The sequence below is a fragment of the Miscanthus floridulus genome, chromosome 15, assembly GCF_019320115.1.
Source record: "Miscanthus floridulus cultivar M001 chromosome 15, ASM1932011v1, whole genome shotgun sequence".
Taxonomy (NCBI): Eukaryota; Viridiplantae; Streptophyta; class Magnoliopsida; order Poales; family Poaceae; genus Miscanthus; species Miscanthus floridulus.
Genome location: NC_089594.1, coordinates 21710726 through 21716774, shown reverse-complemented (window position 1 = coordinate 21716774; position 6049 = coordinate 21710726). Strand labels below are relative to the sequence as shown.

Here is a 6049-nt window from a genome sequence, read left to right as displayed (position 1 = left end):
TATATCCCAACTGTTATTGACATGAACATTTTTTTTTGTCAAAAAGGTTCTTTTAATTTTCGGCCCACATCAGCATTTGTTGTTTCACTTGTGTTAAAACTTCAGAGCTCCCGAGTTCGCAAGAGGTTGGATCCGAGGTGCAAACCTGTAGCTGAATATATGTATTAAATGGTACTTGGTCTTGGTTAGCGATTTACCAAATAAGTAGAAGTGGAAAGTGTATGTCCTGTATACGAGTGAGTTTTGACAACATGCATAATATCAGAACCATGGACGAGCTAATACATCACATGATATGCTTGTACTCATATGAAAGCTTCAATGGTACATTGGTGCTAATGCCTAACATAGCTAGGCATGCTATTGTCTAGTGCAGTTTCACTCATTTGAAGATACCTTTCGGTATCTAGGATCGATGCTACAGAAGGATGGAGATATTGATGCGGACGTTAGCCATAGAATCAAAGCAGGGTGGATCAAATGGCGACAAGCTTCTGGTATTCTCTGTGACAAGAGAGTACCACAAAAGCTAAAAGGCAAGTTCTATAGAACGATGATTAGACCGGCTATATTGTATGGAGCAGAATGTTGGCCTACAAAGATTCGACATGTTCAACAACTGAGTGTTGCAGAAATACATATGTTGCGATGGATTTGCGGTCACACGAGAATGGACTGAGTTCGGAACGATGATATACGTGATTGCCTAGAGGTAGTACCAATTGAAGAAAAGCTTGCCCAACATCGGTTAAGGTGGTTTGGCCATGTCCAAAGGAGACCTCCAAAGGCACCAGTGCATTGTGGAGTCCTAAGCCAAGCTAATAATATGAGGAGAGGTAGAGTAAGACCGAAATTGACATGGGGGCAATAAAAAGATATTTGAAAGCTTGTGATATACCTAGAGATCTATGTTTGAATAGGAGTACTTGGAAAGCAGCTATTGAAGTGGCTGAACCATGACTTGGGGCTCTTGGTGGATTTCAACTCTAGCCTACCCCAATTTACTTGGGACTGAAAGGCTATGCTGCTGTTGTTGTTGTTTGAGCTTTATTTTCTTCTACGGTGGCTGTTGATATTTGATTTTTTTTATTGATAGACTAACGGTAGAAATGAGGCACATGCAACCTTATTAATTTTTCTATTGGTCTTATCAATTTCTCAGACCATAAATTTTAAGAAAATACTGAGAGAATGCTCATGTACTGAAGCATTTCTTGATCTTATCTAGACAATGACTGCATATTACTATAATTTGTTTTCTTCCTGTGTTTGTTGTTTCTAAGACTTGTGAGCAGCCAAATTATAGTACTACCAATGGTCTGATCCACTTGTCATTTAGGTCACTAATATGTCCTCCATTGCACAATATTGACCATTTCTTTCTTAAGCATATGCTATAAAAAGTAGTAGATTTAATAATGACATTGATGCAATTCTGATGACTTCATTGATGTTTTCATCTGATAAAACTGCATATTTTATGTTGGTATAATCATAAAAAATTGACTCTTTTTAGGGCAAAAAAGAATGCTTTTTTAGATCAGAGCATTGACCCTGACTTATTGAAAGCAAAATATCATCCTCTGGGTTACCAGCTGTTACAACACAAGAACAAGAGTTTAGAGCTAAATGCCACAAACTAGGAAACAAGGACTCCAAACATGTGGTGATGTTGAATTAACTTTGGACCCAATATCATCCTTCAACTAGTGATGTTTAATAACTTTGGGTTTGCTTCAGCTGGTCTAAAGAGTAGTGTTCACAAAAGTAGTGTGCTACCCATCCAATGCACAGAAAGTGAAGTGAAAGCTTTACAAGGACTCCTTTGTCAGTTCATGGACTTTCCATGCAAATATCTCAGCCTGCCTCTTTCCTTGTGCAAGCTAACAAGGGCTCAGATTCAGCCAATCATTTTTTTAGGAATCAGGAGGAGGCTCCTCCTGCAAATGCATTAAAAAAGAACACAAAGTGCCGTTACAAAGAGCAGATACAAACAGAGCAAAGAAAAAAAGAAAGTGGAGGATGAGTTAAGGGACGGTAAAGGAGTAAAAAAAAGGCCAAAAAGGCCAAACAATTACAAATTGGAATTGATCCATGATTCTAGGATGGGGCTGATTCTAGCTTTGCATCTATGCAGGAGGAGTGCCTCCACTGTTAAATATCTTTTGCAATCTTGCACTGTTGGGTTTTTATTTCTGAAAATGACATCATTTCTTATCATCCAAATTGCCCAACAGAGTAGAATGAATATGTCCAAAGAGAACTCAACCATCACCAGGGACTTCCAAGCCTGAAATGTTTGCTGAATTGAAAGGTGATCAGCAAAGTGGAAGTTCATCAGGCCCCAGCAATTTTTAGCAAATGGGCAGTAGAAAAGTAAATGCATGATAGTTTCCTCTGGGGGTTGCTGGCAGAGAACACACTGATAATCATGTAGAAACATTCCTCTTCTTCTGATCATATTTTTAGTGCTTAGTCTATCATTAAGTGCCAGCCAGAAGAAAATTTTGTGTTTTCCTTGACAGGAAGTTTTCCACAGCCATCTGAAGATTGGTGCTGCCTGGGAGTGACCAGTGAGTGTTTTGTATGCTTTGGATGAAGAGAACTGAATAGAGCCCCAAATGTATGTCCAGTTATCATTCATCTCATTGAGTGTTATTGCTGAGAATTCAAGCTGGAGTTCTTGTAGCTGATTGAAAGCTTCAATTGACACTGGTAGACTGAAAAGATCATGAAGAGCAGCAGTGCCATGTGCCTTGTTTAGGCTTATGGACTTAATTTTTTGCACATGAGTATAATTCTGGATATTGGAGTTTCCTTACTTGACCATTCCACATATCATTCCAAAGAAAACATGTCTGCCCATTGGAGATTATCACACTGGCCATTCCTTTATGTTTGTCCAGGGCATCTCGCCACCAGAATGAGCCCTTTGGCACCGTAGAACTTGGCAGCCTTCCATTTTTATAGTGCTTGTCCCAAACCAGCTCCACCCAAGGTAAGTTGCATCTATTGAAAAACTTGTGTAAGTGTGTAAGCAAAAGGGCTTCATTGTGAGTTTGGAGATTAAGAACACCTAATCCACCTTCTTCTTTAGGAGATTCAGCCAATTATTGATAAGATAGCAGATAAGCTTGCTGGATGGAAAGCCGACCTTTTGATAATGGCTGGAAGTTGAATGTTAGTTCAATTTGTGCTCACTTCCATGTTGCTTTATCTGCTCATTGGACATTGATATTCCACCTTGGGCTCTCATGGCCATTGATAAAATTAGGAGATGTTTCCTATGGAGAGGAAGAAAGGATGCGCAAGGTGGTCACCGACTCACTGCTTGTTGGCTGAAACTGAAAGTGACTCGGCTTTTTGAGCTTGGCGGACTTGGTATCTTCAATTTACAGAAAATTGGGATGGGCTCTCCATATGAGATGGCTTTGGCTGTGCAAAACTGAGCCAGATCGCCCCTGGGCAGCCTTACCTATTCAGGTTCAGAGTTTGATCAGAGCTTTCTTCTCCATGCCATTATCTCATAAGTTGGAGGTTGTAAAAAATACACTTTTTTTGGTCAGACAGATGGCTGCATGGTCAGAATATATCTATCCTTGTGCCTCATGTGTTTGCACTTGTATCTAAAAAAAGAACTGTGAACAAGAGAACAGCTTATGAGAGGCTCTCAGTAACATGAGAAGGCTCTCTGATACTAGAGGAGCATTATCTATCAGGGCCATTGCAGAGTATCTTGATCAATGGGACATATCTTCTTTTTTTTTTTTCTAATACAGTGATACGCAGCTCTCACACATTGAAATAAGATGGGCGGCCCACAAGACACACCGAAATGCAGTCAGGGCTCTTTTTTTTTTTTGCAAAAAAGGGCAACTTTTTTTTCTGAGAAAACACACACACACTGCAACCTTTTTGACCAGAAGCGCTAGCCAATGCCAGTGTAGCAGCCAAGCCTGCTTGTGCTGTTGTGCGAAGGAGCCGAGGCACCCAGCGCCCGGCGCAAGGGCCTCATCGCCACGGTCTGTTGAACAGTACAGGATGTCCCCATACTTGCTGACCATCGATGAACCGATCGGAGGCGGCCATGGATCGCGGCACGAGCACAGTTGCCCGAAGACGGAGGCGAGGCCCACCTCTACCCGGCCGCGCCCCACACGGGCACTGCCGTGGCACGCCACTGCCGTCGATGGCTTGGCTGCAGGCAAGGCGTTCGACGGAATGTCCTCCGGCTCCTGAGCCGCCAAGGCCCAGCGCGGGGCGCGAGCCGGAGCTCCTGTTGTGGGCGGACCTCCCGGCGGACGTCCTGGGGCTCGTGGTCGGTCGCCTCCCCCGCGCCGACGACCGCGCCAGGCTGCGCTCCGTGTGCCGGGCGTGGCGCGCGGCGGCGCGCGTCCACGGGCGACCGCCGCCGCGCTCCCGCTGCTCGTGCTCTCCGACCTCTCCTTCTCCGCCTTCTGCGCCGACGGGGCTATGACGGGCGTGCGGCGCATCCCCCTGCCCTCGTGGGAGATGGCGGGCATCCGCTGCGTGGGCTCCTTTGACGGGTGGCTCGTCGGCGTGCAGCTCAACAAACGTCGCTACTTTGGTGACGGCTGGTGCTTCCTGATGAACGCTTTCTGCCATGACGTCGTCCGCCTCCCGCCGCCTTCCATAACCACCCACTCCCTCGATGCCTACAGTAAATCTGTCCCCATCGCCAACGGCTCTGGTGCAGTGCAATGCACGGTCAATGACGCCCAGTATTGATGTTGTTCTGCAAGGTAGTCTTGTCCTCCTCACCTGACCGTGATTGCAAGTGCATTGTGGCTGCCGTCTCCGTGCACAGGAGCACAGCTAGCCTTGCCCTCTGGCGGCCTGGAATGACGCCGTGGTGCGTGTGCCAAGGTGTCTGCATCAGTAAGTTCAGTGACATTGCCTTGTACCAGGGAAAGGTCTACATGTTTAGCAAGGTCACCACGAACCTCTTTGTCTTTGACATCTCAGAAGACGACAGTGGCCTGATGGTTTCTGGTGTCGAGCGCTGTGTGAGTCAACTGCCAGAGGTCAAGGATAGCTATGGACAGAGGTGGAACATAATTGAGTGGCAAGGGAAACTATTGCTGGTTGTGATATACTTGGGACCTGAAGGCTGGCACAATATTTGTAAGATTGGGGTATTTGAGGTGGACTTGAGCACAAACCCTTTCAGATTCACTGAGATCAACAGCTTGGATGGTGCCATTTGCTGTGGAAATAGCAGACGACAACCTTCGAGCACCAGATGGCAGCCTGATGAATCCAACATGGCTCTTCCCTTCTGAATGAACAGCTGCTGTAGATCAATTCTGGTCGTTGCAAGTCTGATTGAGCCGAAGCACTGCTGCTACCTGGTGTGAGGCACCATGCTATTTCATTTCCAAGAACTGGATTCAAGTGTATGCTGTTTGCTTTTATGTATGGTTTCCATTTCCAGGGTGCTTATCTGACGAACTTTTATTGGTAGTAAACTGATGTGTACTTTCTTTTAATGTTTCTATGTAGACTGTTAGCACCTGCACACTTTTAGGATTCGTCTAGTGCTCAAGAAAGAAAGGACTCAAAACACTCCCCTCTCCAATTTGAATGTTTGACGGTAACACCCTAAAATTTACAAGGTTTTAAAATAGATAAATTTGATTTAATTTGGTATTTTGTGAGCATTTAAACCTAGAAAAAAAATATATAATAAAAACTTTGTTAAAATTAAAATCAAATATAAGGATTAGCAACGTGTTTGTGCATACATGCTGGTGCATTGGAATTATTGGAATGTGTGTCTTGTCTAAAATTCAAAATGATTAAAATGGATTTGAGAAACATTTAAAAAAAACCTTAACTTCCCCTCTCTCCCCTCTCCCTGCTGGAAGCCGTCCTGCGCAGCCCAGCAGCCCAGCTCCGCTCCACCGTGCAGCCAGCAAAGTCAGGCCCAGCAAAAGCCTGCGCAGCAGCCCAGCCGAGCCATCCCTTCTGCCTCCTTACGCGGACAGTCCATCCCCACCCGTCAGGCGCCTCTTCTTCCTAGCGTCGT

General features: G+C 44.9%; 1 pseudogene; it reads left to right on the top strand.

The window, feature by feature from the left end:
• The first annotated feature begins 3950 nt into the window (after positions 1-3950).
• LOC136506426 (uncharacterized) lies at positions 3951-5460 on the top strand (annotated as a pseudogene).
• The last annotated feature ends 589 nt before the right edge of the window (positions 5461-6049 follow it).